Raw genomic sequence first — 27,516 nt, forward strand, 5'->3', positions numbered from 1 at the left:
AAATTCAGACTCAGAACTATGGATGGAGGTTCATGACACTATAGGAGGAAGTGATCCAGACCATTATCAAGGAAAAGAAATGCAAAAAGGCAAAATGGTTGTCTGAGGAGGCCTTACAAATAGCTGAGAGAAGAGAAGCTAAAGGCAAAGGAGAAAAGGAAAGATATACCCATCTGAATGCAGAGTTCCAAAGAATAGCAAAGAGAGATAAGAAAGCCTTCCTTAGTGATCAGTGCAAAGAAATACAGGAAAACAATAGAATGGGAAAGTCTAGAGATCTCTTCAAGAAAATTAGAGATACCAAGGGAACATTTCATGCAAAGATGGGCACAATAAAGGATAGAAATGGTCCTTTGGACAGAAATGGACCTAACAGAAGCAGAAGATACTAAGAAGAGGTGGCAACAACACACAGAAGAAATATAGAAAAATGATCTTCATGACCCAGATAACAATGCTGTGATCACTCACCTAGAGCCAGACATCCTGGAATGCGAAGTCAAGTGGGCCTTAGGAAGCATCACTACAAACAAAGCAAGTGGGGGTGATGGAATTCCAGTTGAGCTCTTTCAAATCCTAAAAGATGATGCTGTGAAAGTGCTGCACTCAGTATGCCAGCATATTTGGAAAACTCAGCAGTGGCCACAGGACTGGAAAAGGTCAGTTTTCATTCCAATCCCAAAGAAAGGCAATGCCAAAAAATGTTCAAACTACCACACAATTGCACTCATCTCACACGCTAGCAAAAGAATGCTCAAAATTCTCCAAGCCAGGCTTCAACAGTACGTGAACTGTGAACTTCCAGATGTTCAAGCTGGTTTTAGAAAAGGCAGAGGAACCAGAGATCAAATTGCCAACATCTGCTGGATCACTGAAAAAGCAAGAGAGTTCCAGAAAAACACCTATTTCTGCTTTATTGACTATGCCAAAGCCTTTGACTGTGTGGATCACAACAAACTGTGGAAAATTCTTTTAGTATATGTGCTGCTGAAGTGAGCACTGGAAAATTCTTAAAGAGATGAGAATACTAGACCACCTGACCTGCCTCCTGAGAAATCTGTATGCAGATTAAAAGCAGCAGTTAAAATTGGACATGGAACAACAGACTGGTTCCAAATAGGAAAAGGAGTAAGTCAAGGCTGTATACTGTCACCCTGCTTATTTAACTTATATGCAGAGTAGTACATCATGCAAAATGTTGGGCTGGATTAAGCATAAGCTGGAATCAAGATTGCTGGGGGAAACATCAATAACCTCAGATATACAGATGACACCATCCTAATGGCAGAAAGCAAAGAAGAACTAAAGAGCCTCTTGATGAAGGTGAAGGAGGAGAGTGAAAAAACTGGCTTAAAACTCAACATTCAGAAAACTAAGATCATGGCATCTGGTCCCATCACTTCATGGGAAATAGATAGGGAAACAATGGAAACAGTGACAGACTTTATATTTTGGGCTCCAAGATCACTGCAGATGGTGATTGTAGCCATGAAATTAAAAGACGCTTGCTCCTTGGAAGAAAAGCTATGACCAACCTAAACAGCATATTAAAAAGCAGAGACATTACTTTGCCAACAAAGGTCCGTCTAGTCAAAGCTATAGTTTTTCACGTAGTCATGTATGGTTGTAAGAGTTGGACTATAAAGAAAGCTGAGCTCTGAAGAATTGATGCTTTTGAACTGTGGTGTTGGAGAAGACTCTTGAGAGTCCCTTGGACTGCCAGGAGATCCAACCAGTCAATCCTAAAGGAAATCAGTCCTAAATATTCACTGGAAGAACTGATGCTGAAGCTGAAGCTCCAATACTTTGGCCACCTGATGTGAAGAACTGACTCACTGGAAAAGACCCTGATACTGGGAAAGACTGAAAGCAGGAGGAGAAGGGGACGACAGAGGATGAGATGGTTGGATGGCATCACAGACTTGATGGACATGAGTTTGAGCAAACTCCAGGAGTTGGTGATGGAAAGGGAAGCCTGGCGAGCTGCAGTCCGTGGGGTCGCAGAGTCAGGACATGACTGAGTGACTGAACTGAACTGATAATTCTCTAAGTCAGGTATTTATGGGAAATTAGTCTCTCAGTCTTTAAGTTTTGCTTTTCTGAGGGCACATACATGGGTCTCCATTTCATATCCTCTGGTTCCATTTTAGATTAAAATCCTTTTACTTTTTCCTCATTTGAGCAAGATCTTTCATAGAAAAGTATTGATGATCAACCTTGGGTATTTGTTTAGTCTGAGATGTTGCTAGATGTTGGGCTGTGTATCCCTTGAAGCTGCAAAGAACCAACCTAGGATGCTCTGTCCCACAGAAGAGGGCATGACAAGTAGATTTTTTGCCTCATTTAAACATGGAGAATTTCAGTCACACTTCTCTAAGGGAGTCAATTTGGTTTCATGGTCAATTAAGCCTTAGGATAAGCCTTATGAACTTTATTTTGTACATATATCTGAGAGAAAGGCATTTGCCTATTGAAACAAGACAGTAGAAATTTCATTAGAAGGATTATACCCAGGGTCAGAAGTCCAATTATAGCTACTGACTGGAACAAACTTCTCAAACAGTTTCCCCAGCTACCTATACTTAATAGCTTGAAAATGTCTTAAGTCCTAGGGCTTGGCCTATTTTAGTTAAGAGATTGATAATGTCCATAATTTTTAGTTCGTGCACTGTGTTTCCCTATTTGTTAACATAAAAATAGCATTCTTCCCAGAGCAAGGCACAGGTTCCTCCCTACTGTGCAGTAAGGAGGTTTAGGGCTCTGTGGTTTTGTAAGACTACTTTTGCTAGGCTATCTATCTGGGTTTGCTGCTATTCAAAAGCTTTAAGAGAAGCACTGAAGGTAGTTCCCATGACTATGGAGAGGTTTCGACTTGGTTTTTCACAGTCTATTACTCTAACCCAAGGGGGAAAAGACAGCCAAAGACACACTCAAATCCTTTTCTAACTACTACAGGGTTATTAGAGGGCATCCACCCAAAATTATATCCATCCTAGTTTTTTTGTTCGTTTTCACATTGATTTTTTAGTTTTCACATTTTATTAAAATTAAACCCCTACAACAAAGATAATATGGTGTGTTAATTTTTTTGCATTGTGAATTACTCAAAGCTTTGCAGATTAAAACAATAAGCATTCGTTATTTCACACATTTTCTGAGAGTAAGAGAGGGGCTTAGACGAGTGTTTCTGACCCAGGGTCTCACGTGAAGCTACAGTCAAGATGGTGGCGAAGACTGTGGTCAGTGGAAGGCCTGACTGATGCTGGAGGACTTTCTTCCCCAGAATGCTTCCTCACTGTGGATGCTTCCTCACCTCTTTACTGGTTATTGGCAGGATGCCTAAATTGCAGATCAGATGGACCTCTTCACAGAACTGCTTGAGTGTCCTCAAGATGTGGCAACTGACTTTCCCCAGAAGATGTGATCCAAGAGAGAGAGAGAGATAAAGCACACACATACACACACACAAAGCCACTATGCCTTTCACGATCTGGTCCTGAAAACCACACTGTCACTTTTGACACATTTAACTTGATAGATGAGAGTCACTAACTACAGCCCACTTAAGGTAGGACAATTGGGTTCCACCTATTGAAAGGAAGAATATCTAAGAATTTATGGATATATTTTAAACCCACAACAACTGCTTTACAACTTTAACTGAACAAAAGGTTCACATGCTCCTTTAAGTTGTGAGGAGAAAGAACCCAAGTGGGTTCTTCCAGTGGAAGGGAGGGTTTTCCTGACTCTGGCATCAGGAGTGAGGGAAACAACTCCGCAGTGTCCCTTCCATTCAAGGGGGAATGTGGAATGAGTATTCCTTCGACACAGAAAGACATAACCAGTGTTTTCTGAATAAAGGGCATAAGTGGACCCTTTAGCCCAGGTATTTTTTTTTCCGATAAAAGAAGAGCTCTCATGACCCAAAACAGTCATTTACATATAGCTCATGATAGTCAGCATGGTGGAAATGGCTATAAGAACATCTTAAATTTCTATATATTTGGAATAATGGGAGAGTTGGAGTGTTGTGGGTGAGGTTCTGATGGAGTTCTGGGGACTCTCCAGGGAGAAGGTACGTTCCCACCACTTACTAGATTTCACATCAACCAAATTACCACTGAATGGAAGGACATCCACTGTCCATCCTCCAGTACCGTTATAATTTCTGTTACCCCACCACAGAGTTTTTATCAGTCCCATTAACGTTTTTGAAACACAAAGGAAGATTATGGGTAAGAGTCCAGACTTGAGTGAGCGGCATACCCTTGTGGGTGGGGAGCAACCCAATGGAGTGTTGTAATGTCTGATGCCAATTTGCCAGAAGGAAGAATGTGTAACAGTTCAAAGGGACCAAAGGAAAATACTACATCTCTGCCAGAGAGACCTTGCCATCCTTCTAAGGATAATACCCAGGCTACCAGTTCAGGTTCATCACAAGTGTTATTAGCTCTGGCACAAGCCAAACTATCAGTAAGGCTGGTAGAATCTGGGAGTTTTTCTAAGCAGAGAACCAAAGGATGTGCTAAAGCTAAATGTGGGGGCAGCAAGAAATCCAGAGAAAGGACCATTAGAACTTTAAGCAACATGAAACAGGCCTGGTCTGGTTATCTCAGGAAAGCTGTCTATTTGTGATGTCATTGGCTTCAGTCATTAGAAAATTTTACCTTTGAATCACCAGTTAGGTTGCAGATCCACTTTTTATAGAAGAGACGCACGAATTCAGGAGTCCACCCTCGGAGCTTAGTAACACAGGCGTTAGTCAGCAACACCTGCGAGGGGCCCTTCCAACAAAGTTGGAAGGAAACTTTATAGAGATGCCTTTTCCAATAGACCAGGCTGCAAATGTGGTATTTGACATCTTTGTCTCCTGGGAGCGTGCCATAGAAAGATGATTTTTCCAAAGCATTATTATTCTCAGTGGATTTAATTACACCTTCGCAAAACTGAAGTATGTCCCCTATTTATTATTTGTAGGTCAAAGGAAGCAGGGACTGACCTGTAATTATTTCAAAGGGTAAGAGCTTATGAATTTTGTAAGTCATCTTACATCTTTCTTCTTTCTTCTTACATCTTACATCTTTCTTGTAAGTCATCATGAGGGGTCAAGAGGTGATCCATCAAAGTCAAAGAGACATGGGGAATTTCATCATTGCAAGAGGGAAGAAGGAGAGCAGGGTTGAGACTGTTAGAGTGAATAAGAGTGACACAAGGGGAGGTAAGTAAGAGGATTTCATAGGTGGTAAGATGGCTCGCTGAAAGATGTTGAGTGTGGCATGAAATTTAAGAGAGGCTCAACAGGCTAAGGTACAAAGATAAATAAAGAGGATCCTATAACGATTTCTTCAGTAGCTTTTGCTAAAGGAGTGGAAGCAGGCATAGCTCTCAGGCATGGGAGGGAAGGAGGTATCCTCAGGTCACTGCATCTAATTGTTGGCTGCGCAACCTAGAGGTTGGTGATAGCCCCATGGTTTTAGGTAAGTAATCTGAGGGTATTCCCTTCTTTCTCATATACAAAAAGGGAAAAGGGTAGCTGACAATTTAGGTGTCCAAGGGCAGGTAGACTTATTAAGCTTTCCTTCAAGATCTTAAAGGCCAAGCTATCTTGATCATCCCAAACTATGAGGTCAGGCTGGTGTTCTTTAGCAGGGTATACAGGGGCTGAACCAACAAAAAGAAATTTGGGATCCAATTATGCCAATGGCCAGCTAGCCCAAGAAAACCTCACAATTAACATTTGCTTTTGGGAGTTCCCTGGTGGCCTCGTGGTTAGGATTCTGGGCTTTCCCTGCCAAGGTTCAGATTCAGCGCCTGGTCGGGGAACTGATATCCCACAAACTGCATGGCATGGCCAAAAGACCAAAACCAAGAAACATTTGCTTTTATGGTTTGAAAAGTTTAAAAAGTCTTGAAGCCTATCAGCATCTAGGTATAGCACCTGTTTTGAGATTAAATGTCCTCAAGGTTGAACCTGAGTTTGGACAAATTGTAATTTCTCCTTCAAGACTGTGTGTCCCTTAAGGGCTGAGATTTTCAGCAAATTGCAAGAAGTATTAGGAGGGCAAACAAAAAAGAAGCTCATCCAAATGTAGTAGTAAGGTGGAGCCCCTAGAGAATTTTATGTCATTTAAATTAGCCTGTCAAAATTGTGAGAAGTAAGAAGGCCTCATTAGAGCCTTGAGGCATGACTGTCCAGACGTACTGTTGTCCTTCTCAGGTAAAGGCAAAGAGACACTGACTATCCCTTTCAACAGGGATACTAAAAACTCACTGCCTAAACTGATTAAAATGTAAAAGGTGCTTCCAGCATGGATGGATACTAATAGCACGCAGGGCTTAGAAAACACAGGATGGCAGAGAATTACAATGCTATTTATTGCCCTGTGGTCTTGCACAAATCTCCATTCTCAGCCACTGGTGTTTTTTTTTTTTAACAGGCAAAATAAGGGTATTATTAACACAAGGATAGTACAAAGGATAGTAAGTGCCTGGGCCTTATAGTCCTCTATAATTTGCCTTATGCCCTGTAAGCTTCCTTATTCATGGGGTATTTGTTTATTCTTAGGAGAGGTTTTGCAGGGTCCACCAGGATCATAATGGGAGGGGCACTATGAATTGTGCCTATTTCAGTTAAGGATTTTACCCAAAGATCAGGGAATTCCAGGTTTAATAGAGCAGATGAGCACAAAGTTTGGACTGCCTTGGTTTGTAGAGTGCAAATAATGGCAGTGGGGGTTGAATTTTCCTGAGTGTTGAACTTAATCTCAAGAGATACTTCCACCTTTTGAGAGAAAAAAATGGCAGCATTGTGTTTCTTCAGAAAATCTCATCCCAATAAATGTTTGGGACCCAAATCACTGAGAAGAAGTAGACATTTGCCTTACAAAAGGTCCAGACCAAAAAATATGGGCTGAGAAATAGGAACACATTGCAGTTTACACTGCAGTTTACTTAAGACTCCCACTATTTGAACATATATAGTACTCCAGGGAAGGGACTGTTCAATTGCAGTGGGATGGAGCACTGACAGGAGCAGCCCCTGTGTCAGTTAACACTGTAAGGAATTTTTCCGTGATCTGGAGAGTAGTTTTCCCCAGTCTATTTAATGGCAGAACAGGAACAGTCCCCGTGTGTCCTTGAAGCCCCATCATCTTCCTGGATTTGGCCATGGTTCTGAGGTTGTAACTATTTGGAGTTCAATTTGTAGCAATCCTTTCTCCTGGTCAGGTTTTCTACAATGACACATTCTTGTAGGATGGATTTGCTTTGGAGTTTCCATCTATTGGTGTTGTAGATTCAAAATCTTGGTTATCTTTTTTTTTTTTTCTTTCTGGAGTCATCTTATATGGTGTGAGCTAATTTATTAGCTAGATTGACAAGGTCAGGGGTGAACACTCTCTCCCCTTTGATACAGGTTCTTTTGACAAACAAAGATAAGTCCTTATGTAGGCCATTTATACACATGGAATTAAAAGCTACCTGAGAGGACTCAACAGCTATAGAGAGTCCAGAATTTCCTTTGGAAATGGTTTGGAGTTTGTTGTAATGGTCATGGAAGGATTCAGCAGGCTTTTGGATGCATGCCTGACTTTAATTCCAGTCCACAGGTTTTGGGAAGGCTCCAGGGATGGCTTTGTGTAGCCGTTTGGCTCTGTCATGAGGTTAACCATATAAAAGGACTAATGGTTGGTTTAACTTAAACCCTAGAAATTGTTCAGGGTTTCCCCAAGCTGCAGTTTTAATCTACTGTGGGGCTTGACCTTCTCCAACAAGCAAGTAGACTAATTAACAGTGATTAGAGAGATGAGGTTGGTGGGTTTGGGTTATAGCCTTGAATTCTTCAGCAAATATATTGGGGTCTTCAGTTACCGAGGGGAAATCCTTTATTATAGCCCTTATGTTGCCCTTTGTCCATGGGGTTGTACGAAATCTAGGGCAGTTTTTAGTAGGATCCTCAGAAGGTCTAATTTTGAAAAAGAAGGTCTTAATGGGTTCTGTTTGGTAAGGAAAGTAAATTCAGAGAAGAGACTCAGGAAGGGTAAAGGGAGATATGGAGGAGGTAGAATAGTGGGGTTAGAAAGGACCTTAGTTAGCCCTGAGGAAGAGACCTGGGATTTTTTTAATCCATCTTTGGTTGTTTATTTGCTTCAGTTAATTTAGAAACAATAACAAGGCAATTTTAGAATCATGAACATTTAGTAGCCTCTAGATACCAATTAAAATAACTATCCTACTCAGATTGCTTAATATTGTAGCCATGGTCTTCTAACTAGTTCAAAGAAAACAAGTTTGCAGTGATGAAAGTTTCCACATAATGGCCATTGGAGTTCTGTGTCATCCTTAGTAAAATTGGTCTATTTAGTCAAACATGCACATGAGGAAAGACCATAAATTTTTTTAACGTAAAACCAGCTAGGATCCCTCAAGGTGGTGGTTGTGGGGGAATACTTTAGTACATTCAGTACTAAATGTACCTTTAGCACATTCAGATGACTAGATACAATCATCAGAAACAAGAGTACTTACCAGAAGGGCAATCTGTCTCTATCTAGATCCTAAATAAAATAGGAGAGCTCAAACAAAAGAAGGCAGCTTGAGCTCTGAGGAGACTTACCAAAGTTAGAATGGCTCACAGAAGCTAACAGTGCAAAGGACTCAAGTACAGGAAACTCACTTGATTCCAGAGGTTCAAGTGGTTGGTGCCTTCAGATCCCACTTATGACACCATGTAAGGTCAACCTAAAAGAAAAGAGGTAAGCTGAGGCAAACTCAAGATACCAAATGTGTGTGTATGTTAGTCACTCAGTCATCTCTGATTCTTTGCGATCCCATGGATTGTAGCCTGCCAGGCTCCCCCGTTCATGGAATTCTCCAGGCCAGAACACGAGTGGATTGCCATTCCCTTCTACACAAGATACCAAAAATCCAGTTCATTCTGGAGTAGCAGAGATATTCGGAGAAGGCAATGGCAACCCACTCCAGTGTTCTTGCCTGGAGAATGCCAGGGACGGGGGAGCCTGGTGGGCTGCTGTCTATGGGGTCGTACAGAGTCAGACATGACTGAAGCGACTTAGCAGCAGCAGCAGCGGAGATACTGTAATTCAGGACACACAGCTGCAGTGAGCTATAGGTGAGTCCACTGAAGAAGGTTAAGAATGGGTTGCATTCATGGGCAAGAGTGTAAAAGGGGAGAGCCCAATTAGGGGCCATGCAGAGTTAACTGGCTCAAAGATGGGGAGCAATTCATTGGTCAGAGGTTAAGTTTCAATCTTTTATAAATCAGGCATTTATGGAAAATCAGTCTCTTAGTCTTCAAGTTTAGCTGTTCTGAGAGCTAAAGTGTGACATTCTCCATTTCATATCCTTTGCTAAGTCACTTCAGTTGTGTTCAACTCTGTGTGACCCCATAGACGGCAGCCCACCAGGCTCCCCTGTCCCTGGGATTCTCCAGGCAAGAACACTGGAGTGGGTTGCCATTTCCTTCTCCAATGCATGAAAGTGAAAAGTGAAAGGGAAGTTGCTCAGTCATGTCCGACTCTTTGCGACCTCATGGACTGCAGCCCACCAGACTCCTCCATCCATGGGATTTTCCAGGCAAGAGTACTGGAGTAGGGTGCCATTGCCTTCTCCATCCTTTAGTTTCATTTTAGATTAAAACCTTTTATAGTTTTATCCACGTCAAGCTGGAGGGACATGTGGGGGTAGGCAAAGGAGGATGTACAGCAGACATTTGGATACATTAGCTTACAACTCAGGAGGAAAGTATAGAATTGGATCACTGACCTATAGGAAGTAGGCAGTAGTTAAAAACTAGGGAAGTGGATGAACCTCCTGAAGGGGAATTATACAGAATGATATACAACAGCAGGTCAAGAATGGAACCCTGAAACACCAGTTAAAAGAAATGGGCAGAGGAAAAATAAAAACTCTAAAGGAGACAAAGAAAAAAAGAAACAGACGAACCCCCAAAAAGTAGCCAAATAAGTATTAACTGATCATTGATATCTAGGATCCTGAATCAGTCTCTTCACAAGCATTGCTTTATTTAGTCCTACCAATCAGTAACTCTAAAAAATAATCTTTTTATTACTGCCCTTTAGGTGAGGAAACTGAGACTTAGAGAAATAGATACTGTACAATAGTTAAGAGGATGAGTACACCGCCAGACTGTCAAGGTTCAAATTTTGGCTTCACTAGCTATGTGTTTCAGCTTCTATTCTTTAAACAGGGATTAACAGTTCCAACCTAATAGGGTTGTTATAAGACAACCTATTAGGGTTGTTATAAGATACAAACTAACTACTACATATTAAGTGATTAAAATGATGGCTGGCCCATAAGACTAGTAAGTGTCAACATAGAAAATTTCAAAGAAATGCAAGTGTCAAATGATAAACTTGCAGAATAACTTATTAGATTTTACGCACATATATAAACACACACACACACACATACCTATGCTGTTAACAATGTGTTTGTGCTAAGTCACTTCAGTCATGTCTGACTCTTTGTGACCCAATGGACCATACATAGACTGCCAGGTTCCTCTGTCTGTGGGATTCTACAGGCAAGAACACTGGAGTGGGTTGCCATGCCCTCCTCCAGGGGATCTTCCAGACCCAGGGATTGAACCTGTGTCTCTCGTCTCCTGCATTGGCAGGCGGGTTCTTTACCACTAGCAGCACCTGGGAAGCCCATGATTAACCATGACAACTGACATCAAATTGAATATACACACTGTAGGAAGAACACCTTAACATTCTTTTAATTTCCACTGTTAATCAGTACTTAAAATAAGATTAAGCCAGAACGAGGCTTCCTGATACTGGAGAGCTTATAATCATGTCACCATATCTCTCATTCAAAAGGCTATATTTTATAAATATTTATAAATTGATAAAGACATCTTTTACATTTCAAAGTTTAGGTGAATAGCCAAAAGGGATCTGTTGAAATAGAAATCAAAAGAGTGGTAAAAACCCTTAAACATAAATATTTATAGTTTTATGTTTGTGTAAAGATTCAATAGGACAGACCAGTGTTCTTAATCACTCTGTGCCATATCACAGGAAGATAAGAACGTAGTTAAGTTCTAAACTCATTTCCTTTTCTCTGAACATAGTGAAAGATCCTGATATCAGAGAAATAACCAACAAAAGGCCTAATTCTTGAACCATCCTGCAAAAGCCGGATATTAAGAGAAAAAAAAATTCCACACTTACTATATAGATCTGATGTGAAGGATAAAAAGGACTGAAAATAATGTACTGTCAATTTTAACTTTACTAAACATGAAAACATTTAGCTTGGACTTAAACTATCAAATTCTTTTTTAATACTTGCCTACTTTGCTCTTGGCACCAATGACTAGCTCCATTAAGCAACAGGTGCACAAAGAAAGCAGAATTGAAAGAGACACATGAACCCCAATGTTCACTGTAGCACTGTTTACAATAGCTAGGACATAGAAGCAACTTAGATGTCCATCAGTACATGAATGGATAAGAAGTTGTGGTACATATACACAATGGAATACTACTCAGCTATAAAAAAAAAAGAATGCATTTGAGTCAGTTCTAAAGAGGTAGATGAAACTGGAGCCTATTATACAGAGTGAAGTAAGTCAGAAAGGGAAATACCAATACAGTATATTAATGCATATATATGGAATTTAGAAAGACAATAATGATGACCCGATATGCAAGACAGCAAAAGAGACGCAAATGTAAAGAGCAGACTTTTGGACTATGTGGGAGAAGACGACGGTGGGATGACTTGAGAGAATAGCATTGAAACATGTATATTACCATATTTAAAATAGATGACCAGTGCAGGTTCAAGGCGTGAAGCTGGGTACTCAAAGTCGGTGTTCTGGGAGAACCCAGAGGGATGGGGTGGGAAGGGAGGCGGGAGAGGGGTTCAGGATGGGGGGACACGTGCACCTGTGGCTGATTCATGTTGATGTATGGCAAAACCCATCACAATATTGTAAAGTAATTAGCCTCCAATTAAAATAAAGTAATTTATTAGGGAAAAAAGCAACAGCTGCAAAAATTAGAGAATGACAAAAACATCATTTAGGACTTAACTACAAAGTATCTAAACAGAAGAAATTTAAACTGTTCCCAGGACAACTAAGACTTTCTTAGTTGTTCTTTTCCTCTCCCCTGGCAATAATAAATTACTACCTCTATGCGAACTCCTAGCTTTTATCCTCAACACTGATCTCTCTTCAAAATTCTAATCCTGTTTTTCTAATGTCTGCCTAGACCTCTACCCCTGAAAAGTGAAAGTGAAAGTGAAGTCGCTCAGTCGTGTCCGACTCTGCGACCCCATGAACTGTAGCCCACCAGGCAAACATGCTGCTAAAACTTGAAATTAAATATACTGAAAAATGTAACTCAAACATATATTCTTCATCTCTGTTAACTGCACAGTCTTCTCAGTCACCAAGACTCAAAATCTCAGAATAACCTTTGACTAAAGGGAGGCCAAGGACAAGATTCCACCAGCTAATAAAGCCTACCTTGAAAATCGCCCTTCACATCCACCTCCTCACTGTTCGTCCTGCCACTGTCTTCCTGTTTTCCATTACCTCTCGTCTGCAACTGTAATAACTTCCTCCGTGCCTGATACAGAGCACGACAGGAAACACTTGATTCAACAGCTAACTGACTCCTGAACAAAGACGGCAAGAATGGGAAAATTTCTTACTTCTCACAGGAGAAACAGCATGTAAGCATTTTATTCTTAGATGCCAACTTCATCTTGTAAAACACATTGACATTCAGTATATCAGAAATAAAAGCAAATACATAATTTCACGAACATTTCTTAAGTTCATAAAACTAAATAACTTTCATAAAGTATGACACACATTCTATTGTTGTTTCACATGGGCTGCAGACATTTGAACATGTGAATTATACAATGTATTTTATAGCAAGCCTAGGCTCAACAACATTTTAATAGGCAAAATATTTTCTCCACAATATAGCTGCTAAAAGAGTTGCTACTCTTCCCAAGAATCCTACATCATTTTGAGTTACCTAGATAATACCCATGCTTTAAGATCTAGCTAAAAGTTCACCAGTACTACAAAATCCTTCTTAACTCAACCTAAAGTGTTTCTACTTACTCTGAATGCCAAACTATCAACTGTTACTCATTCACATACTACATATACTAAAATGTTATTTATCCCTAGTTATATGTGTTATATATTTATATTTGCTTCTTTCCCCAGTATAAAGTATAAATTTCTTAAGGACAGGAACTATATTTTTCAGTCCTCTAATATCAATCTTTTATCAGCTGGAGACTAACTCTACAGCATGCCTCAGGAAATCCTACTTCCCATGAGAGGTGTGTAAAAATACAAGCACATACGAAACACATTCAAGAAAGGCAGACAAGGTGGCAAAGATAAGGAACTACCCACAGATGTAAAACAATGATAGCCAAAGACGGGAAACACACACACACAGACCAGCCTTTAGAAGTAGCTATCCCTTTTCTAGAGAAATTAAATAGTAATAATCTTATCAATAATGATTAAACAACAACAACAACCCATAACCACAGTTTTGAGGTCAATTCACTTGACCTCCTAGAAAGCACCATGAAAGCACAACTGAAGAATGGGCTAGGATTTAGGAACAACACCCTATATGTAGAAAGTATTTAGCAAACAAACACCTGATGATTTGAATGTAATTTAATAACTAGTCCTACACACCCAAATTTGGAGCAAAAATGTTCAAAATGCAACTCTTCCTTCACAAAACATCTTACAGGATCAAAAAAAAAATCACAATTCCAGTGTAGAGCACTAAATACTACTTGGTTTGCTCATATGATATAAACATGTTTTTGATGCCAAAAAAATACATCCAAATTATAATCTTTCAAAATTTTCAAAAATAAACTGATGATTCACAAATTGCATCCTTCCTATTTTTAGAATGGCTCAGGGTATTTGTGTGATTTTCAAGCTCCTTTCTTAGTTCCTAAGAATTAACTTCAGTTTGACTTTATAATTGCAGGGCAGGGTGGGGAAGGGTAAGTTTAGAAAGAATAAAATAGCTCTGCAAAAATAATTCAGTGCTACATGAAATACAAATTAACGATAGGCTAATGAAGTCAAATGTTTTAAAATAAACTATGAAAAATTCCGTTTCGATATCTATTCTCCTTTCTTGAAAATAGATGCCTGTCATGCATGCCGCAGGACTGACGGATTCATGGAGAAAGAGAAGCAGTCTGACAGAGTTAGAACCAAGATAGAGATATTCTAACAAGGAGCCGAGAGTTGGAAACACAATGGAAAATGAAGGAACATGTCTCTTCGATGTACCTAGTCATTATGTGTGAGCAAAAAGGTGTTAACGGTAAAAAAGGAGACACTCTTTTCATGGGAAAACATCTGCACTAGAAGTGAGGGGCCTTACTTTTTTCTTTTTGCATGTGACCCTCAGTAAATCACAGATTCAGTCTGAATCTTAGTTTCCTCACATTTCTACTTACTGTGTTTACCAATTCTTCTTTATACATCAGTGACATTAACAGTAACTAAGGATAGACTGAACTGATGCTATAATCCAGGCACTGTTCTAAATGCCTTATATGAATATCTCATTTACCCTCCCAGACAACCCTACAATGTAGATACGCTTACTTTCCCTATTTTATAATTAGGAAGTAAAGCTTGAAAGGGTAGGTGACATGCCAAAGGTCACTCAGCTCACAAATGTAGAACAGGGATTGGAACTCAAACCTGGCTTCAGAGTCCACAGTCTTAAATACTTCCTTATACTACCTCTCAAATGATATAAAGAACATATTTCACAAAGCATTTAAAAATGGCCATTCAGGATTTCCCTGGTAGTCCAGGGGCTAAGACTCTGTGCTCCCCATGCAGGGGCCCAGATTTGATCCCTGGTCAGGGAACTGGATCCCACATGCTGCAACTAAAAGATTTTGTATGCTGCAATGAAGACTCAGCATAGCCAAATTAAAAATAAATAGTTTAATATAAACTGGTGCTATTATAATTCTTACTGGCACTAACAAAAATGAATTCATACAACCAAATGACATACAGTTAAAATATTTAAAGCATATATATGTGGAAAGTCTTCATACTAAGGAAGTTTTTAAAAAGATGGTGGCAATATCAATGATGTGAAATCCAGTGCCAATTTTAGATGCCTAGATGAGCAAATTTCCAAGTATTTATAGGCTTAAAGAAAGATTTAAAATAATGTTAGGTACAAAATATAATTTAAAATATAAGCCATCATCTAGAGCTTCTTCTCTTCTTGCAATTATTTCACATTAATACTTGATGAATGATATATGAATAAAATCCTCAAGGAAGGAATTTACTTAATAGTGTGTGTCAGCCAATATAGTATACTAATGCATATATATGGAATTTAGAAAGATGGTAACGATAACCCTATATGCAAGACAGCAAAAGAGACACAGATGTATAGAACAGTCTTTTGGACTCTGTGGGAGAAGGTGAAGGTGGGATGATTTGAGAGAACAGCATTGAAACATGTATATTATCATATGTGAAACAGATCGCCAGTCCAGGTTCGATGCACCCTGAGACAGGGTGCTCAGGGCTGGTGCACTGGGATGACCCTGAGGGATGGGATGGGGAGGGATGTGGGAGGGGGGTTCAGGATGGGGAACACATGTATATCCATGGCTGATTCATGTCAATGTATGGCAAAACCACTACAATATTGTAAAGTAATTAGCCTCCAATTAAACTAAGTAAATTAAAAAAAAATAGTGTGTGTCAGGCACTGTTTCAAGCACTTCACAAATATTTACTCATTTAACTCTCCTAACAGCCTACAAAGTAGTTATAATTGGAGCCAGTATTCAACTCAGGTAGTTTGGTTTAAGAATCTGTGCTCTTAACCTCACTAGCTCTGTTGAAATTTAAATGGTGTTATTTGCAGATGACATGATACTATATGTAAAAAACCCTAACGATGCCACCAGAAAATTACTAGAGCTAATCAATGAATACAATAAAGTCACAAGATATAAATATTATACACAGAAATCCTTTGCATTCCTATACACTAACAATGAAAAATCAGAAAGAGAAATTAAGGAAACAATCCCATTCACCAGTGCAACAAAAAGAATACTTAGGAATAAACCTACCCAAAGAGACAAAAGACCTGTATGCAGAAAACTATAAGACAGTGTTGAAAGAAATAAAAGATGACACAAACAGATGGAGAGATATACCATGTTCTCGGATTGGAAGAATCCATATTGTCAAAATGACTATACTACTCAAATCAACCTACAGATTCAATACAATCCTTGTCAAACTACCAAAGGAATTTTTCACAGAACTAGAACAAACAATTTCACAATTTGTACATAAACACAAAACACCCCTGATAGCCAAATCAATCTTGAGAAAGAAAAATGGGGCTGGAGGACTCAAACTTCCTGACTTCAGACTATATTACACAGCTATAGTCATCAAGACACTATGGTACGGGGACAAAAACAGAAACATAGACCCAAATATAGACCCATGGAACAAGACAGAAAGCCCAGAGATAAACCCACACACCTATGGGCACCCTGTCTTTGACAAAGGAGGCAAGAAAATACAATGGAGAAAAAATAGCCTCTTCAGTAAGTGGTCCTAGGAAAACTGGACAACTACATGTAAAAGAATGAAACTAGAACACTTCCGAACACCATACACAAAAATAAACTCAAAATGGATTAGACTTAAATGTAAAACCAGAAACAATAAAGCTCTTAGAGAAAAACATAGGCAGTACACTCTGACATAAATCACAGCAAGATCCTCTTTGCCTCACCTTCTACAATAATTCTGCTTTATTGACTATGCCAAAGCCTTTGCCTGTGTGGATCACAATAAACTGTGGAAAATTCTGAAAGAGATGGGAATACCAGACCACCTGACCTGCCTCTTGGGAAACCAGTATGCAGGTCAGGAAGCAACAGTTAGAACTTGACATGGAACAACAGACTGGTTCCAAACAGGAAAAGGAGTACGACAAGGCTGTATACTGTCACCCTGCTTATTTAACTTATATGCAGAGTACATCATGAGAAACGCTGGGTTGGAAGAAGCATAAGCTGTAATCAAGATTGCCAGGAGAAATATCAATAGCCTCAGTTATGCAGATGACACCACCCTTATGGCAGAAAGTGAAGAACTAAAGAGCCTCTTGATGAAAGTGAAAGAGGAGAGTGAAAAAGTTGGCTTAAAGTTCAACATTCAGAAAACTAAGATCTTGACATCCAGTCCCATCTCTTCATGGCAAATAGATGGAGAAACAGTGGAAACAGTGGCTGACTTTATTTTTCTGGGCTCCAAAATCATTGCAGATGGTGATGGCTGCTGCTGCAGTTGCTGCTAAGTCTCTTCAGTCATGTCTGACTCTGTGCAACCCCATAGACGGTAGCCCACCAGACTCCCCCATCCCTGGGATTCTCCAGGCAAGAACACTGGAGTGGGTTGCTATTTCCTTCTCCAATGCATGAAAATGAAAAGTGAAAGTGAAGTCATTCAGTTGTGTCTGACTCTTAGCGACCCCACGGACTGAAGCCTACCAGGCTCCTCGATCCATGGGATTTTCCAGGCAAGAGTACTGGAGTGGGGTGTCATCACCTTCCGGCAGATGGTGATTGCATCCATGAAATTAAAAGATGCTTACTCCTTGGAAGGAAAGTTATGACCAATCTAGACAGCATATTAAAAAGCAGAGACACTACTTTGTCAACAAAGATCTGTCTAGTCAAGGCTATGGTTTTTCCAGTGGTCATGTATGGATGTGAAAAATGGATTATTAAGAAAGCTGATTGCTGAAGAATTGATGCTTTTGAACTGTGGTGTTGGAGAAGACTCTTGAGAGTCCCTTGGACTGCAAGGAGATCCAAACAGTCCATCCTAAAGGAGATCAGCCCTGTGTGTTCACTGGAGGGACTGATGGTGAAGCTGAAACTCCAACACTCTGGCCACCTGATGCAAAGCGCTGACTCATTTGAAAAGACCCTAATGCTGGGAAAGATTGAGGGCAGGAGGAGAATGGGATGACAGAGGATGAGAAGGTTGGATGGCATCACCAACTCAATGGACATGGGTTTGGGTGAACTCCAGGAGTTGGGGATGGACAGGGAAGCCTGGCATGCTGAGGTTCATGAGGTCGCAAAGAGTCGGACACAACTGAGGGACTGAACTGAACTGAATTACAATAATGGAAATAAAAATAAAGAAATGAAACCTAATTAAACTTGAAAGCATTTGCACAGCAAAGGAAACAATAAGCAAAATTAAAAGACAATCTTCAGAATGGGAGAAAATAATTGCAAGTGAAACAACTGACAAAGGATTAATCTCCAAAATACATAAGCAGCTCATACAGCTCAATATCAGAAAAATTAACAGCCCAATCAAAAAATGAGCAGAAGACCTAAACAGACATTTCTCCAAAGAGACATACAGATGGCCAACAAAACATGAAAAGATGCTCAACATCATTATTCAGTTCAGTTCAGTTGCTCAGTCGTGTCCGACTCTTTGCGACCCCATGAATCGCAGCACGCCAGGCCTCCCTGTCCATCACCAACTCCCAGGGTTTACTCAAACTCATATCCATCGAGTCGGTGATGCCATCCAACCATCTCATCCTCTGTTGTCCCCTTCTCCTCCTGCCCCCAATCCCTCCCAGCATCAGAGTCTTTTCCAATGAGTCGACTCTTCACACAAGGTGGCCAAAGTATTGGAATTTCAGCTTTAGCATCAGTCCTTCCAGTGAACGCCCAGGACTGATCTCCTTTAGAACAGACTGGCTGGATCTCCTTGTGGTCCAAGGGACTCTCAAGAGTCTTCATGAGCAGAAGACCTAAACAGACATTTCTCCAAAGAGACATACAGATGGCCAATAAAACATGAAAAGATGCTCAACATCACTATTAGAGAAATGCAAATCAAAACTACAATGAGGTATCACCTCACACCAGTCAGAATGACCATCGTCAAAAAATCTACAAAAAATAAATGCTGGAGAAGATGTGGAGAAAAGGAAACTCTCTTGCACTGTTGGCAGGAATGTAAATCGATACAGTCACTATGCAGAACAGTATGGAGAGTCCTTAAAAAACTAGGAACAGAACTACACATGTGCATACGTGCTCAGTCGTGTCCAATGCTATGCCACCCCATCAACTGCAGCCCACCAGCCGCCTCTGTCCATGGAATTTTCCACGAAAGAATACTGGAGTAGGTTCTCACTTCCTTCTCTAGGCAATCTTTCCTGCCCAGAAAAAGAGTCTCTTGAGTCTCCTGCACTGAAGGTGGATTCTTTAACAACTGCATCACCTGAGAAGCCCCAAACTACCATATGACCCACTGATCCCACTACTGGGCATATACCCTGAGAAAATCATAATTGAAAAACACACATGTACCCCAACGTTCATGGCAGCACTATTTACAATAGCTAAGACATGGAAGCAAACTAGATGTTCATCAAAGGGTGAATGGATAAAGAAATTGTGGTACATGTATAAATGGAATATTATTCAGCCATAAAAAGGAACACATTTGAGTCAGTTCTAGTGAGGTAGATGAACCTAGAGCTTGTTATACAGAGTAAAGTAAGTCAGAAAGAGAAAAAAAAATATTGTATATTAACTCATATACATAGAATCTACAAAAATGGTATTGATGAACCTATTTGCAGTGAAGGAACGGTGATGCAGATATAGAGAATGGACTTGTGGACACAGTGTGGGAAGGAGAGGGTGGAATGAATGGAGAATGTTAACATCAACATAGATAGAGGACCATATGTGAAAGATAGCTGGTGAGAAGCTGCTATGTAATACAGGGAGCCCAGCCTGCTGCTCTGTGATGACCTACAGAGGTGGGATGGGGGTGGCCGGGAGGGAGGCTCAAGGAGGAGGTGATATATATATATATAGTTATGGCTATATTGCATTGTTGTACGGCAACACAACATTGTAAAGCAATTTTCCTCCAGTTAAATAATAATAAAAAAGAAATAGTGAAACCCTTTTTTAAAAAAGCCAATAAGAAGTAATAATGATCAGAATGAACATCCACAGAGAGAACGGCACCATCACTTACCTCAGTATATATACCAATACAAAGGACCATGTAAAAGAAATATATTAACTGATATGAGAAACTAATCTACTACCAGAGAAACAATTTTAACTATAATGGCACAGAGGTTGCTCTTAGTTTTCCCACGAAATTCTATTGTTAGCAAAACAATGAAATTTGGAGACAAATATTAACTAACACTAATATTAACTTAAAAGACTTGACAGACAGCATTTTTATTGTATTTTGGTCCAGTCAACTTATGAAACAGCAAAATTTCAAAAATCACATGAATTAGTGGAGTTCACAATAGAATCAGTGTTATATTTGAACTCTTTCAAGGCATTACCAATACTTAATATAACCTATTTTATGAAAGAACCACATTTTTCTAAGGACTACAGTATTTGTCATTTCATCTACTTCTCAAAACCCTGAAATAGGACAAATACTATTATCCTTATTTTAATAAGAAAACGGAACTCAGAGAAGTTAAACAGTTAACACGGTCTAGATAGATCTGACTCCAAGTGCTTCTTTTATCACATTTTGCTGCCAAAATTTTAAGCTTTATACTTTTCAAGTTGCTTTATAGCCAAGAAAAGTTGGAAAATGTACAGTAGAAAACATAATGAAGTTTTATGGTCTATTTGCTAAAAATCTCATTATTGTATGATGTACAAGTTATCTCACTGAAATGATGAACTAGTTAATTCAGCTAAAATAAACTTGGAACCCAAGAAAACTCTGCATTTAAAGCTAAGTGAGGATTTCCTTGGTGACCTAGTGGTTAAGACTCTACAATTCTAATGCAAGGGAACTAAGATCTCATATACTGCGTGGCATGGCCACAAAACAAAAAATAAAATAAAGCTAAATAAATCCAATTTTAAATGCATAAATGTGAAATAATGTAACTCTACAATAATACTATCTTCTAGGATTAAAAAAAAATAACACTTCTATCATTCATCTCAATCACTTAAATGTTAGCTTCCCATAGATTATCAGTTTCAAAGACAGTTTCAAAAATATTCATTTCTCTATATTTATTTCATATGAATTACTATAGGGCAAAGAAACAGAAGACTAGTGAACCAAAGAGAAATATTTAGTAAGTGAAATACGTTGCATGTGTGCTAAGTTGCATCATTCATTTCTGACTCTGTGCGACCCTACGGACAGCAGCCCACCGGGCTCCTCTGTCCACCGGATTCTCTAGGCAAGAATACTGGAGTGGGCTGCCGTTTCCTTCTCCCAAGCGAAATACCTTAGGTTTGGATTTTTTTTTTAATTCAAACTACTGGGAGATTAAAAAAATAAAAGTTAAAATTACCAAGAAAATACCCAATAAACTGTACCTTAAGTGTACAAAAATATATTAGAGTCTGACTGTGTACTATACCCTCACAGTCCTAAGTTAGGAAGCAGACCACTCACACTGGACTTGCAAAGAAGGTAGCCTAAAACTAATTTTGTAATCAGTAGCATGACATGCATTTTAAAGAATAAAAGCACAGAAGAAGATGAAAAATAATTTTTTGGAATAAGTTATTTGTGGAAAACTACTGCGGAATTTTTTCTTCATGCCTACTTTTATGAGAGTAGCTCAGACCTTGATCTGGTACCCTGCTAACTGTTGATACAAGAGCCATCCCTAGAAAGGTCCAAGAGACTGTGGCTGGATACCTGCTCAAACAGAACGAGGATAAATGGCTGTACTGCAATGCATTATTTTCAGGGCAAAGGATGTGAGGTTTTTTCCTATGGAGTTGATGATGGCACAGGAAGGGAGCCAACTTAAAAAGGACTGGGGCTTCCCTGGTGGCTCAGATGGTAACGAATATGCCTGCAATGCAGGAGACAGAGTTTCGATCCCTCGGTCAGGAAGATCCCTTGAAGAAGGGAATGGGTGTTGGTGATGGACAGGGAAGCCTGGTATGCTATAGACCCTGAGGTCCATGACTGAGCAACTAAACTGAACTGAGTTCTTTCATATGTTATCTTATTTCAATATATCTATACTTGGATGGTAACACACTCATCAGATTCTGTCTCTTGAGAATTATTAATTCCAACCAGACATGAGAGCAACAGATTGTTACCTTCTGAAGATACGAGTAAAAACTGAAGTCATCAGAGTTACTGTCTCCTTGCTGGGGGGACTGGAGGGTATTAATGATGAGGGACTATCAGTCCAGGTCTCCATGAAGACTCACGCATATTCCAACCTTAGGAGGAATGACACTGAGTCTTTGCTGACTTCCTTATTATACATCTCCATCTTCTGAGGTCATGCTTCTTAAACTAGGGGACACACCTATGACTACAGTAAACTGGCTATTATAAGAAGTTACAAAATAAACTATATTCTCCCTAGAATAGCAAGATTATGATATGGCAACAGTTCAAAACAGTATCAAACACAAATATTATGAAACTGAATGCCAAACTCACATTGACTTTTACAGCAGATTAGAACTCAAAGAAATTTCACTTTTCTAAGGGATTAATTCAGGCTTTGTATTCACATTATCACAGGAATACTCATTTACCTCTTCTATTCCACAGTAGAAAAGCTGAAGCACTTTTCACAGCAATCCAGAAGTCACTTAATATTTTTTCTTTCAGCGTATCCTACTAGTCTTTACGCTGCACTAGTATAAAACCTATTTTACCCTTCTTTATACCCTTTGTGGCAAGCAAAATAATGCACCCCCAGAACATCCTTTCTCTAATTCCTGGAACCTATGAATGTTTCCTTACAAGTTAAAGGGATTTTGTAATTAAACTAAGGATCTTGAGATTGACAGATTACTCTGAATTCTCTAGGTGGATTATCTGCCTACAAGACCTTCTAGAACTAACACCCCCAAAAGATGTCCTTTTCATCATCAGTTCAGTTCAGTCGCTCAGTTGTGTCAACTCTTTGCGACCCTATGAATCGGAGCATGCCAGGCCTCCCTGTCCATCACCAACTCCTGGAGTTCACCCAAACTCATGTGCATCAAGTTGGTGATGCCATCCAGCCATCTCATCCTCTGTCGTCCCCTTCTCCTCCTGTCCACAATCCCTCCCAACATCAGGGTCTTTTCCAATGAGCCAACTCTTCGCACGAGGTGGCCAAAGTATTGGAGTTTCAGCTTCAACATCAGTCCTTCCAATGAATGCCCAGGACTGATCTCCTTTAGAATGGACTGGTTGGATCTCCTTGCAGTTCAAGGGACCCTCAAGAGTCTTCTCCAACACGACAGTTCAAAAGCATCAATTCTTCGGTGCTCAGCTTTCTTCACAGTCTAACTCTCACATCCATACATGACCACTGGAAAAACCATAGCCTTGACTAGATGGACCTTTGTTGACTAATCATAGGGGACTGGAATGCAAAAGTAGGAAGTCAAGACATACCTGGAATAACGGCAAATTTGCCCTTGGAGTACAAAATGAAGCATGGCAAAGGCTAACAGAATTTTGCCAAGATAATGCACTGGTCATAGCAAACACCCTCTTCAAACAACACAAGAGAAGACTCTACACATGGACATTATCAGATGGTCAATACTGAAATCAGATTGATTATATTCTTTGTAGCCAAAGATGGAGAGGCTCTATACAGTCAGCAAAAATAAGACTGGGAGCTGACTGTGGCTCAGATCATGAACTCCTTATTGCAAAATTCAGACTTAAATTGAAGAAAGTGGGAAACCACTAGACCATTCAGATATGAACTAAATCAAATCCCTTACGATTATACAGTGGAAGTGACAAATAAATTCAAGGGATTAGATCTGAGAGAGTACCTGAAGAACTATGGAGGTTTGTGACACTGTACAGGAGGCAGTCATCAAGACCATTCCCAACAAAAAGAAACGCAAAAAGGCAAAATGGTTGTCTGAGGAGGCCTTACAAATACCTGGGAAAAGAAGAGAAGCTAAAGGCAAAGGAGAAAAGGAAAGATATACCCATTTGAACGCAGAGTTCCAAAGAATAGCAAGGAGAGATAAGAAAGGCTTCCACAGTGATCAATGCAAAGAAATAGAGGAAAACCATAGAACAGGAAATTCTAGAGATCTCTTCAAGTAAGTTAGAGATACCAAAGGAACATTTTATGCAAAGATGGGCACAATAAAGGACAGAAATGGTCTGGACCTAACAGAAGCAGAAGATATTAAGAAGAGGTGGCAGCAACACACAGAACAACTATACAAAAACGATCTTCATGACCCAGATAACCATGATGCTGTGATCACTCACCTAGAGCCAGACATTCTAGAATACAAAGTCAAGTGGGCCTTAAGAAGCATCACTATGAACAAAGCTAGTAAAGGTGATGGAATTCCAGTTGAGCTATTTCAAATCCTGAAAGATGATGCTGTGAAAGTGCTGCACTCAATATGGCAGCAAATTTGAAAAACTCAGCAGTGGTCTGGACTGGAAAAGGTCAGTTTTCATTCCAATCCCAAAGAAAGGCAATGCCAAAGAATATTCAAACTACCACACAACTGCACTCACATAGTAGTGAAGGAATGCTCACAATTCTCCGAGCCAGGTTTCAACTGTACATGAACCGTGAACTTCCTTCCTCTACTTCTGCTTTATTGAATATGCCAAAGTCTTTGATTGTGTAGATCACAACAAACTGTAGAAAATTCTGAAAGAGATGGGAATACCAGACAACCTGACCTGCCTCTTGAGAAATCTAGGTCAAGAAGCAACAGTTAGAACTGGACATGGAACAACAGACTGGTTCCAAACTGGGAAAGAAGTACATCAAGGCTGTACATTGTCACTCTGCTTATTTAACTTATATGCAGAGTAGTACTTATATGCAGATTATATCATGCGAAATGCTGGGCTGAATGAAGCATAAGCTGCCATCAAGATTGCCAGGGGAAACATCAATAACCTCAGATACACAGATGACACCACCCTTATGGCAGAAAGCAAAGAACTAAAGAGCCTCAATGAAAGTGAAAGAGGAGAGTGAAAAAGTTGGCTTAAAACTCAACATCCAAAAAACTAAGATCATGGCATCCGGTCCCATCACTTCATGGCAAATAGATGGGGAAACGATGGAAACAGTGAGAGACTTTATTTGGGGGGCTCCAAAATCACTGCAGATGGTAACTGCAGCCACGAAATTAAAAGACACTTGCTCCTTGGAAGAAAAGCTATGACCAACCTAGACAGCATATTAAAAAGCCAAGACATTACTTTGCCAACAAAGGTCCACCTAGTCAAGGCTATGGTTTTTCCAGTAGTCATGTATGGATGTAAGAGTTGGACTATAAAGAAAGCTGAGTGCCGAGGAATTGACGCTTTTGAACTGTGTTGCTGGAAAGACTCTTGAGAGTCCCTTGGACTGCAAGGAGATCCAATCAGTCCATCCTAAAGGAAATAAGTTCTGAATATTCACTGGAAGGACTGATGCTGAAACTCCAATACTTTGGCCACTTGATGTGAAGAACTTCTTCCTTGGAAAAGACCTTGATGCTGGGCAACAATGAAGATGGGAGGAGAAGGGGACGACAGAGGATGAGATGGTTGGATGGCATCACTGATTCGCTGGACATGAGTTTGAGCAAGTTCTAGGAGTTGGTAATGGACAGGGAAGCCTGGCATGCTGCAGTCCATGGGGTTGCAAACAGTTGGACATGACTGAGTGACTGAACTGACTGATCTAGGTGGGACCTATTTGTAAACACAAATGGCCCATTAAGAGGAAGGCAGAGGGTGCTAGAGATTTCAGAGATGTGCTTTTAAAATATAGGAGCCACAAGTCAAGGAATATAAGTGGCTACTAGAAGCTGAAAAAAAGCAAAGAAATGGGACTTCCTCTCAGAGTCTCTAGAAGTAATCAGAACTCAGAAAAGCAGTTAAATGAGCTGAACTATTTTTGCTTTATGCTGTCTACAGCAGTGCAAGATAAGAATACAAACCAGATAAGTACCATTTCTGCATAAATAGGGAATAAGATCCTGAACCCTGGATAAGCAGCTAAGTGGGCTACATAGGCTTAAGACGTATTTCAACTCAAGTGGTAATAGGCTGCATGTTATCCACTGTATTGTGTGTGTGTATAATATTTTAAGTATATTATATATTGCATATTAAAGGTAGTCTAGCTTCTACGGGAAAGAAACTGAAAATCAGAGTCCTAAGCAATTAACATCAATAGTTTATATTCATTATCTCATTTGATCCTCACAACTCTAGGAAGCAGTCAAATCTGGTACTGAATTCAATTCTGCAGTGGAAAAAGCAGCAGCGTGAGAGGGTGACTTGCCCAGTTAAAGGTTAGTAAATGGCTCCTACTCCGATGTCTTTCTACTAGATTATTTTACCTCGACAACAGCAATCGATCTACGTCTAGGTATGTTGTATTAACTTCTAAAATAACTTCAAGTTAGAAAAGAAAACAAGGCCAACATTTTACAAGCAATACCATAATTTAATTTTACGTGCATAGAAACCGAATATCACACGCAAGTGGTTAGAAAGAAGCTGAAGAGAACACGTAGACGAGTAATGTGTTTCTCCGCATGAAAATGAGTATCTACCCTTCTAGGTGTTGCTGTGTGGATTAAATGACATAATACACGTAAAGTGCTTATCAGAGCAGCTAGTCTCACAGTTCGTACTACATACTCCAGGACGTCTCTTCCCTGAGGAGAATCTGCTTTTCTGACCCCGAAAATTAACCAACCCAGGCGGTGGGTAGGAAAGAATGCGAGGGGAGGGAGTGCGGCTGGCGGAAAAATAGGTCCCAGCTACCCCTCCTTGAACACTTGACCAAGAGGCGCTTACTTTTTACCCAAACAGGACGGCTTTGGCGACACCAACCTAACCCTCAGAAGATCGGCGGAGCAGTGACAGCACGGGTATGACCTAGGGGCTCGGATCACTGCACCAGAAGTCCCAACACGTGGCTCCCTCCTCTCACCGCCTCCCCTAATTTCCTTCTGCCCCTAGTGCTACGGGCTCAGCGACTTCGGTTTTTTAGAGTCAGCTGGCACTGTCGCCGACCGTCAAGACAGCTACCCATCCCAAGAACCTTACCCACCCCAGGCCTGGAAAATATACCTGACCAGGAAGCCCACGACTGGTGCGAGAACGAACTCGAGCACAGACTGGTAGCCGAGCGGACGACCGGAACTCCACCCTCCATCTCTCTGATTGGGTAAACGTGCAAAGGAGCTCGCAGAGGATTGGTCAACAGCAGAGAGGCGGGCCATTGCCCAGGGGAGGGGAAAGAGGTGGGGCGGGGAGGTGAGGAGAAACGTCGGGAGTTGGCCTCTTTCCGGATTGGAAGAACGCTAGACATCTGCGCAGACGTAGACCCAGCTTCCGTATAGGGACGGGCAACATCG

At 40.2% G+C, this 27,516-nt stretch overlaps 1 protein-coding gene across 2 annotated transcripts in view; it reads right to left on the bottom strand.

The window, feature by feature from the left end:
* WDR89 (WD repeat domain 89) overlaps window positions 1–27,277 on the bottom strand; it is a 48,118-nt gene extending 20,841 nt beyond the window's left edge. Inside the window, exons 1-2 of one of the 2 annotated variants that reach the window (XM_052647106.1) lie at window positions 27,230–27,277; window positions 8,615–8,739 (exon numbers count right to left, since the gene is read on the bottom strand). The gene's annotated coding sequence lies outside the window, so the exon portion shown is untranslated. The remainder of the gene's footprint in view (window positions 1–8,614; window positions 8,740–27,229) is intronic. The other variant, XM_052647107.1, reaches the window with a different exon arrangement.
* Window positions 27,278–27,516: the final 239 nt, after the last annotated feature.

The sequence above is a fragment of the Budorcas taxicolor genome, chromosome 10 (assembly GCF_023091745.1).
Source record: "Budorcas taxicolor isolate Tak-1 chromosome 10, Takin1.1, whole genome shotgun sequence".
Classification (NCBI taxonomy): Eukaryota; Metazoa; Chordata; class Mammalia; order Artiodactyla; family Bovidae; genus Budorcas; species Budorcas taxicolor.